General features: G+C 33.4%; 1 long non-coding RNA gene across 1 annotated transcript; it reads right to left on the bottom strand.

The window, feature by feature from the left end:
- Positions 1-6,836: 6,836 nt before the first annotated feature.
- Positions 6,837-14,725, bottom strand: LOC143246041 (uncharacterized). Its single transcript, XR_013025735.1, has 3 exons — positions 14,527-14,725; positions 10,287-10,487; positions 6,837-7,343 (listed from the first exon to the last, which is right to left on the bottom strand). It is a non-coding gene; the product is annotated as an uncharacterized LOC143246041 (long non-coding RNA).
- Between the last annotated feature and the right edge of the window lie 1,109 nt (positions 14,726-15,834).

The following is a 15,834-nucleotide window of genomic DNA, read 5'->3' as shown; positions in this document are numbered from 1 at the left end:
ATGAATTATTTGTAAAATGAAATACTTTTTTTTTAATATCTGGTAAATTTACACTGCCTGTTAAACATCTTCAGACGTGAAGCCAAAAAAGACCAATCTACACACACCATGATAGATTAACACTTTCAACTTAAGTAATTATGGTTATTCTATGAAACATGTTACAAAACACTTAACAGGTGTCCAATTAACATAACAATGAGATTAGTGAATTTGATGATTAATTAATTAATGGACTCATTAATCAGTTATTTTCTGGTTACAGACAGTTGGAATAACTGAAAATAGTGATAATTAGAAAAAGTAATTTCGATTAGTTGGTTTTTCTTGGAGTTATAACTATTTCAATTACTTAGATAGAATAATCAAAAAGTAAGGACTTGGATCTTTGTGACAAAGCAATAAATCAACTCAACTATAATTTCAGTTCACTCTTTATATATAGGCTCTGTCATTCTCACTGATGTTCTAACCATTAAACTGTATGTACTATAATTTTAATGTAATAACTGTATTTTCACAAAATTGTGCAAGATTTTACTACACATTTCATGGCTTTGCACACAAAAACAAAGCTTCCACTGGATCCAAAGTAAAATGTTTTTTCATGGCTTTGTACACGAAAAACAAATTTTTAATAAAATATCTCAATGAAAGTTTGTCGTGGAATTTACAAAGCTTCCACTGGATCCATCAAAGTAAAATGTTTTTTTCATGGCTTTGTACATATAAACAAAAAAAAAGACTTTTTAATGAAATATTTCTGTGATAGTTTGTCTTGGAATGTACAAACCTTTCACTGTATCCATCAAAGTAAAATGTTTTTTAATGCGTATTTTTCAAATTCTATTTGTATAACCTCTAGAAACTCTTAAATGAATCCTAGAAATTTCTTCCAGTAAAACTATTCTATCTATTATTTTCTCCCACCTAATGTTAACTGTATAAGAGAAAATTATGAAATTAATACAAATTATGCTTTTTTTTTCTATTGAGATTGATTGCAAAATAAAACAGAAAATTACATATTTATTTTTACATTCAAAGCTAGACTCTTAATGCACTTGATAGCTATTTATTATGTAAAACAGTTTTGTTTAAACACAGGATCAAGTTAACAGCACAAATTCATTAAATTATACTCACACTCATGATACACAACTATTTTATTTACTTAAGTTTTCTTGTCAAGCTTGGCAAGTTTACATTTTTTTACATTTTAGCTACTTTTTACAGCAGTAAATAAATGTACATAAAACAAGAAATTTAGAACTAAGTACTCGTGTTTTTGTACTCATATAACAGAAGTCTGTGTCAAACACTAACCCTAGTTTTCTTTATAATGGTACTGGAATTTTTTTTTTAATACAAATATGCAATTTATAATATGGAATATTTTTATCAAATGAAAACAATGTCCTAAAACTAATATAATTTACCTGGTTTCCTAAATAGCCTAAAAAAAAATTAAATAGTTCACAGTGGTGAAGCTGGGTTCTAAGACTTCCTGACAACATAAAGAACACCAAAACTGGTTATCCTGCTAGCTAATAGCGTCATCCCTTTTGGCGAACTGGAGTCATGTTTCTATTGGTTGGAAGTAATTCAAAACCAAATTTCTTAGAGAATTACAAACATCTTCGAAAGACTCAGAGTGTGTTACAAAGAGCTTAGCACACAAGTTTGGTTTTCTAGTTTATATTTCCATGAAGCACAAAGACACAGACCATAACTTTATTTCTTAGCTTGAAGATATCTTGGAGATATATCTTAGGAATTTAAAAAATAATACAAGATGAAAAGAAAACCTAAAATGGGAAATATGAAGTGGATAAGTGTCATGTGATACAGGGCAGCGAAGATTAAAAAACTGTGTAACTATTTCCTTCTGAAATTAAAAAAATTAAATTTGGATTATAAACTGTTTTGATGTGAAGTTTATTGATATAAATGGAAAATATGATTGTTTAATTCAATTTTGAATGTAACAAAAGTTGTGACATGCATACTTTGGTCCATCTGTAATAAGAGGGTTAAACGATTATTTTATGCGACACTAAATGAAGTAATCAATACTCGTAGGTGATCAATCATATTGATTAATTGTCCAGCAAAAACACAATTTGTCTCTAGTTTGTTTTTTTAAAGTTAATTATTTCTTTTTTTTGTACAAGTGTCAGATATTGGCTCTAGTAGAACATTCTGACATACTGATATTTTCACTCTGAACACAGAAAGGTTGTAGATTCTTTGTACCAATGAATATTCTAATGCTGAAATAATAAACTGGTTTGGTACATTCAGCTGCAGCCTTTAGGACATATTAATCTGAGATACTTTTAATATCCACAGTAGTTTTAACAGAATGTAGCCCATACCAGTGCATAAAAGTTCACATAACAATAATGACTAAAATATTCCACCTGTCTGCCACTGGTACTTACTTAACCACGTTTTGTTTAGAAAATCATCTTTCATCAGTGTGTACAATTAACAAAGAACAGCTAAAATTTCTGCGTTTACAAATTTGAAAGAAAAAATATATTTAAAACAGAACATCCTTAGGGGTGCTAAAAGAGGTGCATGTCTCAACCTTCTCATAGTATCTGTATCCATGAGGGGGCAGGTTGCACACACCCCTTATAAATGGTGCTAATTCACCTCTAGCTGCATCAGAAACAATACCAGAAGACAGGCTGTGGACTGTTTCAAAGATGATTTTCAGTAATTTTTCACAATTCTAATGACCATTAACATGATTACGTATATACTTTTAAACAATGTAAAGTAATTATATATTGATTAAGAAAGCTGTGCTATATACACCCACAATACTGTGTTCTATTATCACATAATTTAATGGTATTTTCTTCTAAATAATACTTTTAAGATAAAAATCCTCATGAAATAGTTGGTTGATTTAGTGTTTTATGGCACAAAGCAGCTAAGCTATCTGCTCCAAACGCCCGGTAAAAAGTTAAAATTAAAGTAAATGTAGAAAAATTCATAAAAGGAAATGAAGGTAAAAACAAAACAGCGATTGAAACATAAATGGCATAAAACCAATGTTGACATCCAGTCTACAAAGTTGTAAAGGACTTTTTGTAGCATAATGGTAATGATCATAACCTGCCAGGAAGACTAACAGAGAAGTACAAGAACCACCATCAGTCATCTGAAGTTGGCCTTTCCATTCCTGGTTCTGGGTTATGTATCATTATGGCCAGTACCAAAAGGTAAAGTACTAAAAGTGTTAAAAGACATGCAGCAAAATTGTAATAATAACTCGCCAGGACGACTAACGGGTAGTTCAAATAGCAGCGTTAGTCACCTGAAGGTGGCCTTTCCAGTGCTGGTGTCTAGTTATTTAATGTCATGGCCATTTTCCAATTTCAAATCAAACTAGAGAGATTGTGATTCTTAAAAGGGAACCACAATTAAAAAGGTGTAATGAATAAATATCAAACACTTAAATGACATTAAAAAGATTATTGGCCATTAAAAAACTAAAAACTTTATCAAGGTGGACAGTGTCACTGTCACCAATAACACTGTCTAATGTTAGGGGCAAACCTTGGGACAAAACATGTTTAAAATGGTGCTGTCGTTGAGAGTCGTAACGACGTCAAAAAAGTAAAATGTGTCTTATTGTCACTTTAGTGTTACACAGACTACACACTGGTGCATCAGTTCCAGATAAAAGAAAATGATGAGTTAAAAAACTGTGACCAATGCGTAGCCTAGTGAGAACAAGACGGCCAAAGTCCAATATAGGGTTTTATTTGGAAAAGCTTGTTGTTGCATTGCTCGCTCCAAGTTGACTGCCAGCCAGCACGGAGCCGAGTCTTGAATACAGACCATAATCCATGTATGGAATAGGCACAGTGGTGATAGTGCCAGAGCAGATAGATTTAGCTGTAGTGTCGGCGAGCTCGTTCCCGCGAATACCAACGTGGCCCGGTATCCAGAGAAACTGGATAGAAGTAGATGTTAAAGAGAAATGGGCCAGTTAGATTTAAATATCGAGGAGAACAGGGTGTGAACCAATGTGAAGCAATTCCAGGGCCAGTAGAGAACTAAGTGAGTCAGTATAAATAGTACAGTTTGAGTACTGCTTACCTTCTATGTGATCCAGGGCAAGAGAAATGGCATACAGTTCAGCAGTGAAGATAGAAGCTGTAGAGGGGATTCTGCACACAACCACCGAACCACAACAAACCATGGCAGAGCTCACACAGTCACCTCATTTCAAACCATCTGTATAAACAGGAATGGAAGGATAGTTCAAAAGATGTTCAGCAAATAGCAGACAGTATTTTCAATCAGGAGTGTCTGCTTTTCTCAGATGACTTATAGATAGGTCACATTTGGGGACTGTAAGCAGCCATGGTGGGATGAGCTGACCAGTGGATACAGTAATGTCATCTAAACACACACCCAATTCATCCAACTGCACTTGGATACGAAGGCCAAAAGAAGCAACTGCAGACCATCTGGTCTCAAAAAGTGTGGCCCACCAAGGAAGAAAAACACAACCCCAGTTGGGATGCTTTGGTAAGGAGTGAAGTTTCGAAGCATATAGTAAAGACAGTTGCAAATGGTGGAGATGCAAAGCAGGTTCATGAGACTATATTTATAAGCTCTAAACTGGGGAAGTGCAGAAAACCTCAGTGCAGAGCAGAAGTCTTTGACAATGAATGGGGTGCAGCATCTTTAAGGCCGAGGGTCTGGCAGAGCCATAGACCAGTGATTCATAGTCAAGTTTCGATCGAATAAGAGCACGATATATCTTTAGCATAGAATATCGATCCACTCCCCAAGTGGTGAAAGAGAGGACACAGAAGATGTTCAGTGCTCTTGTACATTTGACCTGTAGCTGCTTGATGTGTGGTATAAAGGTCAGCTTATGGTCAACAATAAGCCCCAAGAACTTTGTCTCAGGGACCACAGGCAGCACAACTTCACCAATACGGAGTTCAGGATCAGGGTGAATACCCTGTTGGTGACAAAAGAGCATGCAAACAATTTTAGAGAGAGAGAAGTTAAAAACGTTTGCTGTGACCCATTTCAGTAAACGATTGAGGGCATTCTGTAGCTACTGCTCAATATACCTCATGTTCGACAACTAACATGAGATGTGAAAGTCGTTGACATAGAGCCCATTTGCAACAGTGAGAGGGAGTTGTTCAGTGATAGCATTCATTTTTATACTGAAAAGTGTGACACTCAGAACACAGTCCTGAGGGACTCCAAGATCCTGTTTAAAATAACGAGAAAGTGTCAAACCCACACGGACTTGGAATTTCCTGTCCATTAAATTTTTTAAATAAAATGAGCAAAAGGCCACGTAACCCATACAGATGGAAGTCTTGCAAAATGCCATACCTCCATGTTATGTTATAAGCCTTCTCAATGTTAAAGAATATTGATACAAGATATTGTCATTTAAGAAAGGCTTCTCTGATTGACGCTTCAAGTCGAATCAAGTGGTTCACGGTTGAGCTGTCTTCGAATCCACACTGGGTATGGCAGAGGAGGTAGTTTGATTGAGGAACCAAACAAGTCGAGCATTAACCATCCTCTCTAAGGTCTTACAGAAACAGCTCACAAAGCAATTGGACGGTAGTGTGAAGGAATCTTGGGATCTTTCCCAGGCTTAGAGAAAGGTAAGATAATAGCTTGGCACCAGGCATTAGGAAAAACATTCTCCTGCCAGATCCGGTTAAAAACAGTTAGAAGAATATCAAGAGAAGCAGGAGAGAGATAGCGCAGCATGTCATAGTGTACATCATCAGGTCCAAAAGATGTACTGCCAGACCAATGAAGGGCCATTTTCAGTTCCACCAGTGTAAAGGGACGATTATAGTCAAAGAGACAGTCAGTTCGAAAGGAAAGAGGCGAACACTTTGTCCGAGTCTTGATGGCCAAGAAGGCGGAGTAACAAGCAGAAGTGCTAGATACCCGGCAAAAGCTTTCGTCTAGAGTATCAGCAATGCTCCAGACATCAGCTACCTCTTGGCCATCAGAGAGTAAGATTGAGAGGGGGACAGAATTAAATTGCCCACTGACCTTTCAAACCCTGTCCCATATAACCTTGGAACTGGTGGTAGAAGATATGCTAGTTGTGAACTTAATCCAAGATTCCTTCTGGCTTTGATGTCTTACCCACCTAGCATGTGCACTGGCCCGCTGGAAAGCGATGCGGTTTAAAGTGTGGGATATCTACGGAAAGTATCCCAGGCCCATTTTTGAGCTTTCTGTACCATGTGACAGGCAGGATTCCACCACGAACAAGGATATCATGGAAAACATGTCAATGAGGTTTTAGGAATACAATGAGCAGCTGCTTGTACAATACAGTCAGTTACCGCTGCCACATAGTCATCTATTGATAGCTGCCTAATGATGGCAGTATCAAGTTCTGTAAGAGCAGTGAAAGTGGACCAGTCTGCCTGATCCAGTTTCCACTGGGGCACACGGGTAAGGTGGCATTGACCACGGCCAGTCTCTCTCAAAAGTATAGGAAAATAATCACTGCCTAGTGGATTATTGTCAACCCTTCGTGAAAAATGGGAAAATAATGAATGGGAGCAAACCGAGAGATCAATAGCAGTAAATAACTGACTAGGTGCATGAAAATAAGTGGAAGAACCAGTATTGAAAAGAGAAAGGTTGTGATCAGAGAGCATATGCTCTACAGAGCAACCCCTCCTATCAATAACAGCACTTCCCCAGAGGAGATGATGTCCATTAAAGTCCCCAGGATTAGAAAGGGAGATGGCAACTTCAACAAGAGCATAAATGTCTGATTGATCATATGTCTCTCAGGGGACAGGTAGAGAGAACAAACAGTGATGGTATGACCCAAGGAAACACAAATGGCTACGGCCTCCAAGGGTGTGTCGAGTGGCAAAGACAGGGTGGGCACATGCTGATCAACCAACAGTGCCATGATGAAATAGTAAATTATACAATTTTAGTATTGTAGATAAAGAGATGATGTCATGTTTATTTCAAAAGTAGACATGGTTAGTCACAGGTAACCAAACACTGTTTACCTTCTAGTTCAAAAACTTATAACATTTGACTTGTATATTGTAAAATGGTGAAAACACTGAATTACACAAAACATACATACTCAAGCACCAGGTTTTAAAGTAACTTTTTCAGCAATTGTAATCAATAAACAAACACAATGGAAAGTTTTTAACCTCTAGGTTCTACAACTAGTTGCCACCCTTCTTCATCCTCCGTTTCTTCCCAATCTGGATGAATTTCAGCACGAAATAAAGGATCTTCATTGTCTAAATGTTCAGATTCACTCATGAAATCTAATGCTCCTCCTATATATGTAGAACAGAAATATGTTATATACAAGGTTCAAATAAGCACAAATCCTGCTTTAAAGTTAGTCTTACACGTTTATCTAAGAAAACAAGTCTAGACCTAAGCTGTGAAAACCACACACAAAAAATTAATAACTTAAATATATAATGTGTGGCATGTTATTATAAATGTGCATGTACTTTTCATAATCTTGCAACTAAAAACCAATTTTTAATGGGAGAAAAGTAACTGACTGGACTGGTTAGTCATATATTCAGATATTAACAGTTTTTCTTTTCTTTTTTCCCTTCTTTACATATTTATTTAAACAGAATACATGTGCAAAGAAAAACACTAATCCTATAATAACTAAAAAATGCACTTGGTCTCTGCATCATTCCATTATTAAAGTGTTCACCAATTATTATCTGAATATCAAACAACATTGCCTGATTTCATTAGTAAAGCATTCAAATGTCATTGATACATTTCCACGTGTGGTGTTTACCAATTACTACCTACATTTTTGAAACAATGTTTCATTACTAGAGTGTTAAAACATTATCACCTGGTTCAACCAGGCTTTGTGACAGCCTGTTTCCAAGTGCTCTTACAAAATGCTTCCTTGTTATACTAAATACATTGTAAAAACTTCATTTATTTTTCGGGTTAGTGTGGGAGATAAAAAGAATTATGAACACTTTGGTTCTTCAGTTAGTTTCCAGTTCTCCACTTTAGCAACACTTGTCAATGATACTAGAAATCTCACGTCTTATGACATCCTCAATAATGGCAATTAGGTACACAAATAAGGCTAATGACTCAACATTAGAAATTACTTGCAAAGATCACAGACTTATACACTGGCAGTCATCTTGTTCTCGGGGTATCCCTAACATGCTTAGTGATGGTCTTTGTGTCATATAGTAAGATATATTTCCTACTACTGTAGATAGTTATTGTATTTACTGATAATTCCAATTTCATCTTGTGTACAAACATTTTAACAATGGAATATCATATTTACACAATGAAGTTAAAACAAGGGGTAATAACATCCTTTTGTTGGAATTATGAGATGTTTAGCTTATACTAAGCACGGTAATTTGATTAGTGGCAACCTATTCCCAAGTAATCTTAAACTGTTCTTCTGTCATACTGAAACCAATGCAAAACTTCACAAATTCTTTGGAATAGCACAGGAAAAAAAGAAAGACAACCCTTTGGTTCTTTAGTTATGTCTCATTTCTCCACTTTAGCAACACTTATCAATGATACCGATGGCCTCGTAAGCTGCAAAACACACGATAATGGTAATAACATACACAAATAAGGCCAAAGACTTAACTTGAGCATTTATTTCTAAACATCATAGAGTTATGTATTGAATGTGCAACCATTATTTTTTCTAGGCCCATCCCTACTACTAAACTACCGTGTTTAGTGATAACCAACAATTTGGAATCTGTAATATAACTGCCATTTTTTCATTAACATTGAAAATCACCAAAATACTACAGATTGGAAGAAATTCAAAACATTGAACAAAGTTCCATACATAAGAACAATGTTCACATACTAAACTTCTCAACTTTTAATGAGACATAAGAGCCCATCTTGGTACACTCAAAGGTCATAAGTATCCTTTAGCAACTGACACATGCAGAGTTCCTTCAAACAATGTAAGTAAATATGTTTTCAAGTAAAATTGAAGATACAAATATTAGAGTTTTTAAAATGATTATGCTATCGTAGTTTATTCCATAAATCATGTTTCAAAACAGTGCACTTATAATGATAAATACAGCTGGGTGATTAGTGTAGGTTGATAATTAACTGTTACACTCGTCAGTTGATTTTGCTCAACTAACTGATCATTCTCACACGAGACTTGAATAGTTAGAATAGTCAAAAATAGTAATAACTGGATATTATGTCAATCGTGATGACACTAACTGTTAATATTGAACAAACCTGAATAAATTAAAATAATAATATGAAATCATAATGACAATGTTCCAAGTACTTGGATAACTAATAATCAATAATCACATACAACTAATTACAATTCTTAATTGAAAATTATCCAGTTTTAGGAAACAAGACTGTTTACACCTTTATGTACATACCAATGATTCGATCATTATTTAGTATATGTCACTGTTTACTACTGTATAATTTTACACTGTTAAAACAAATTTTTAATCAACTACAATATATTAAAGATTCTTTTTCACACACACACACACACACACTGTTCTATCTTTTAACTACCACCATGGAATTACCTCATAATTATGAACCAATATACAGTATGATTCTGAATTTACTAAGAATACCTATATAAATTGTGTACATTTTCCATTTCATTTTTATTTACTGTACCTACACTTGAGTCACTGTACTGTGTACATTTTCCATCTCACTTTTATGTACTGTACATACACTTGAGTCACTGTACTGTGTACATTTCCCATCCCACTTTTATGTACTGTACATACACTTGAGTCACTGTACTGTGTACATTTCCCATCCCACTTTTATGTACTGTACGAACACTTGAGTCACTGTACTGTGTACATTTCCCATCTCACTTTTATTTACTGTACGTATACTTGAGTCACTGTACTGTGTACATTTCTCATCTCACTTTTATTTACTGTACGTACACTTGAGTCACTGTACTGTGTACATTTCTCATCTCACTTTTATTTACTGTACGTATACTTGAGTCACTGTATTGTGTACATTTCCCATCTCACTTTTATTTACTGTACATACACTTGAGTCACTCTTCATCATTTGCCTGAAAGCTATTTTATAATGTGTCACAAATTCAACAAATTCCATGTATGTACTGGTTAAGATAACACTCTGTACCTCTAGGATATAGTTATTAATATGCTTTCTGCTTAATTTTTACTCAGAAATAGAGATTTTATTCTGATAAAGTTACTTACTATCAGCACCATGAAGAGCTAAAAACACAGCAGCAACAGTAACTACGAGAATGGAGAAAAGAATGAAAAAAACACATTTTGCAAATCCATTGGGCTCGTTACAAACTAACAGTTCATTAGCATTCCGCTCACTTTCTTTAGAAGTGTGCTCTTGGGATTTCTCTCGAGGTGTTGGAACAGATTCCTCTGCAGACAAGTCCTCTGTCAACAGAAAACAAACACAGTTGTACATAAATGCACATGAATTTCATGAACACATGCTAAACATTATTATATACTTCTGGCATTAATTTTCTATAAAAGTAGCTGTATGTAAAATGTGATGGTAAAGGAAATCTTTTAAATAACACAGCCAAAGTGCTAAAGAATAATTATTATCGATGTTCTAAGCAACGAGACAGACAAGATGCTAAAGAATTATTATCGATGTTCTAAGCAACGAGACAGAGAAGATGCTAAAGAATTATCACTGATGTTCCAAGCAACAAGACAGAGAAGATGCTAAAGAATTATTATCAATGTTCGAAGCAACAAGACAGAGAAGATGCTAAAGAATTATTATCAATGTTCTAAGCAACGAGACAGAGAAGATTCTAAAGAATTATCATTGATGTTCTAAGCAACGAGACAGAGAAGATGCTGTAACTGCTATCTTATAGCATACAGTTGTATGCTATACAATATATACAATATAGTTGTATATTACAACTTCAGGTAAAAGGCTTGGATTTCATTAAATGTTGCTCAGCCCTGACACTTAGAAGCTTAGGTTTATCATAATAATTCAGAGCTCAGGGTTTGAAATAGGCATAGGGAAGATTATGACCAAAGGGCTATCACAGTAATAATTGGAACCTAATTTTGATTAGTTGATTATTTTCATTACACTGAGTTAGTCCTAGTTTTGTTCACTTTACATGGCATTAAAGTAACTAATATTCCTAAGTAGTTGACCATATGAGTTTTCAATCTCTAATCTGATGAGCTACTAGTATTTGTTCAAACAAAACATCAGCTTATTTAAATGTTAAAGTTAACAATAAGGAATGAGAAATTTTAAAAAAGGTCTGTATGTGTGTGTGTGTACATTGGTCATTTTAAATCTTAAACACATTATTAACCAAGTTTTTGCATCTTTTTAATAATTATTAAATATTCGTTACAATATGTTTTTCGTGATTCAATTTGAGTTATTACAAGTATATCGATTTTGATGCAAGTTTTTTAATATTCATTTTTGTTACACAGAAGTATGTTATTATCATTAATTATGTCATGGTATTTGTAAAGTTTCTTTAAATTCCAAACAATAAATCCCTTTTCTTATATCCCATTGCAACTCAAGTCTTTAATTTTATTAATACAATGACCCAGATCCTCAATGCACACCCAATAAGCTTATTAAAATATCTGGTCAAGTTCTAACTTGTAGTCTATGTAATTTAAATAATAATTAATCACTAATTGGATATCAACCAAATGTTTTGAAGATACCTGAATTAATTCATGTATTTAAACTAGATATCTAACAACATCTAATTATAGGTCTACATTATCTCCCTCTTCAAAAAATATTTAAAAGATTATTTATACTAGATTGAAATTATTTTTTAATGGTTAACATTATTATAAGCCCACATCAATGTGATCTACATAAATGTCACTTTACTCGTCTTACAGAGATTCATGGTAACCTACTGGACTTGTTTGATTCTGGTAGCTCGAATCTTGTTACCATTTCTGAACTATCAAAGACCTTGATACTGTACATTGTGATGATTTCAAGGTATGTTATTGTGGTGTAGCTTTTGATATTTTAAATTACAAAGTTATCTAACTATCAATAAATATATAAATTAATATTTCATGATTGTTTAGTTTTTCTTTTGTAATAAAAGAGTCAAGAACAGAAAATTATTGGAAGATGTGCCTGTAAGTTATTTATGTCAAGGCTACAAAAATTTCTAAAACACCTAAATAAGAGATGCAAGTAGCAGCAGCCAGACGAGAGACAAGAGAACCATAAGTAATGATGAATGAAAGTTTCAGTCAGAAAACATCAGATAACATTAACAGTTGTAGGAGTGAATGGCTGATATGTTCAAGTGAAATTAACTGTGTTTGAGATTTTTAGACAACAATTTGTCCCATCAAAGAGTATTCTAAAGAACTGAACATGCCTGTGTAGACTATGACACAAAGCAGATGATTATTGGAAATATGTCTAAATGCAGAAAAATAATTGAGTATTGGAAGTTCAGGATACAACTGTAGTAACTTACAAGTCAGCATAAGTCAATTACACACAAATAATAATTTCAATAAAATAGAGAAAAATAATTTGGTTTGTGCTCTGAGTTCTAAACCAATTGAATTAACCTAAGTGCATTTTTGATAAGCAGAAGAGAACTATATAGTATGTAAGATACAACAATGATATATGTAAAGGATTCTTGTACACATGTTTTAAATACATTATTTTAAAATAAGCTGAGTGGGTGCTGTTCATTTATCACTGAATTTACCACCATCAAGTTACAGACACCTACTGTAGAAGAATCCTTAGCCTAAAACACACCCATATACTTGGTGTATGTGTGTGTGTACATATACATTTATATATGAGTTCCCAACACTGCTGGTATGTGAAAATTAAGGTGTTATGTGGATCACAAAATCAAGAACAGACCACAAGACACCACAAAACCTGTTGTTGAAATTCAGTTAATCTTGTCAATTATAAATAGTAAAATATATGCATATATTTAACAGTAGAATGTTTCCTCTAACTTTTCAAGATATTTTATAAAAAATATGTGATGTACATAACCATAAGGTCAAATATGGATGTCCCATACACTAAATAAACTTTGAAATATCTATCAAACCTTCATTTAAATTCCTTTTAATTTACTACATTCAACATGTCTGGGAGTGACCCATTCCAAACAATAAACACAATGTTAGAAAAATGAAAACTGTTTTAGACGAATAAGGTTCCTACACTGATTTACATTTCCCTGTCTTATAACCCTAATTGTCAGTACAAAATAGATGATACATAAACTATACCAACTCCTTTAACAACCTTAAAACTTCAATTAGATCCCACTCAGAAAACAAAACAAAGATCTTAACCTGTTGTTGCCTGACAACTTTACCATCCCAAGTGTGAACCTAGTAACCATCCTGTAAACCTTCTTCAATAGTATGCTCTTTCACAGATAAAGAACTAAAAATTGAACATAATACTCCAAATAAGGCTTAACCAGTGACATACTGAGTAAAATCTCTTTATTCCTTCAGTGTTTCTGAACATATAACCAAATATATTGCTTGCTGCAATACTTAAAACACAACATTGCTTGAATAGCTTAAGAAACTAATAGCCACCAAACTTTTAAAGCTGGGGGAGAACAATAGAGGTTAATCCCAAAATCTTCATTAGCAGAGATGAAAAGATTGTCTATATACAAATATAGGTAATTTTAAAAAGTGTTATATCCCACACTGTCAATACTAGTTACCTGTACATAGGCAGCGTAGTTTATGAAAAAAGCTGTAAACATTTTTGCCTGAGTAATTTAACTATTTATATAAGAACTTATCTTGATTGATTTAAGATTAGTCTGATGATTAACCCTAAACATTATTTAACATCCAAGACAGTGTACAACAATCGTTATTTCTTTTAAAAAAAGTTTCTAGGTTTATATTTTGAATCCTTGAATAAAAGTTTTTTTTAATACAAACATAACAGTAATTTTTAAGGTGAAAGCTAACTTCCAATCCTCTGGTACCTGCCCACTATTCAAAACCTGCAAAAATGGTAGGAAGTGACTCTTGGACCAGATGATACTTTCCTAATGGTTTTGAAGAATGTTAAAGTTTGGGTATACGAGTCACTTTCTACTATTTTTTGTCACTTCTTACACTAATTCTGCTGGTTAAGAATGAATGGAATCATCTTGTTTGATTCGCTTCCATCAAATGTTTCCATTGGTTACATTTCAAAAACGTTTTTCAATGGTACATCGAAGTCTTTTAGGTTTATTTATCTTTAAGACCTAAACTTGTTGAATAACGAGTTAACTCCTGAAATTCAATTGCAATAGCTTCATTTTATGCAGAATTAGTATAGTAATAGCAGGGCAATTTCTTTTGACAACTGAACTGTGTCAGTCGTTCAGAATTTCCAACTATCAAGCCTCAAACAAAGTAAAATTTTCAGATCACTTACCTTTTTTTATGAAGTTCCTTCTTTTTCCTTCGTTTCCTTGGTTCTTTATCAGACATTTTAAAATTAAAGTTTAAATCAATGTGATAGAGTCGACCTTTCAATTCAATTAAACAATATTAAACACATGTGGCAAATAACTACGTAACACGATACTCCACACTTACGAAGGTCAACATTTAGGTCGCTGACGAGTAACAAAAGAGTCCTCTAGTAACTAATTTTATTTTCTTAACGAAAATTTGAAATAATCATTTATGATGATGATAGGGTAGTGAAATATAATTTACGCATCTTAAAAGTTATGGAATTAAATCATGTTAAGTATGTTAAACAAAAATATAAGATCACAGTTTATCTAAATATATGGACAAATATAATTAATAATTTCAATTAACAGTTCCTAACACAAATTCAAAAAATTAATGAAAATTCAGGGTATGATTTTGAAATAAATAGGAACATGACGAAAGATATCATTCAGTATGACTTTATAAAGCGCGTAGAACTACAAAAATAAAATTATGAGAAATTCAAACCCTAAATACGATAATTTTCGAAAAGTTCATCTTTATCCTTCAAAACTATTCCATTTCAAATAAACGTTTAGTTTTACGATTTTCTATTCTCGACACCGAAATATATGAATTATGGATTATAAAGATATCTAAATAAAATGCATATTTAGTTAATAGCACTCAAGAAAGTTAAAAGTGGTAATTTTTAGCCAATTATCCAAGTATTTTGAAAAATATTCTACTTCACCACCAACCTTGATACATCAGGAGTAAGTTTACAAACTTTGACACTAAAATCTGATGCTTGATTTCCCTTGGCAAACAGGGTAACTTTATCCTATTGTATAGCGTAACACTAACAAACAAAAACCCCACAATCATGGAATTGTTGTTTATTTTCATTCACAAAATAATATCCCGCATAGATTTGCCCCCCAGTGGCACAGTGGTATATCTGCGGACTTACACACTAAAAACCGGGTTTCGATACCCGTGATGGGCAGAGTGCAGATAGCCCATTGTGTAGCTTTGTTCTTAATTCAAAAACAAATAAACAAACAAACAAACAAACCGCATGGATTATTAATTAATTTATCCGGTTAAACTTGGCTCTAGTGAGTGGAGTAATCAAAACGGAATTAATTAAATAGAGTCGGATAAATAAAAACTATTTATATTATTAACGAAAACAAATGTCTCAGACTTTACTTTACGCATATTGTTTAACTAGTTTTGTTTATTGTTTTTACTCACTAAAAACACTGAAGACGTTTTTTTTCGGAATTTCATATAA

Source organism: Tachypleus tridentatus, chromosome 3 (genome assembly GCF_004210375.1).
Source record: "Tachypleus tridentatus isolate NWPU-2018 chromosome 3, ASM421037v1, whole genome shotgun sequence".
Lineage (NCBI taxonomy): Eukaryota > Metazoa > Arthropoda > Merostomata > Xiphosura > Limulidae > Tachypleus > Tachypleus tridentatus.
This window is presented reverse-complemented; position numbering and strand designations above follow the sequence as displayed.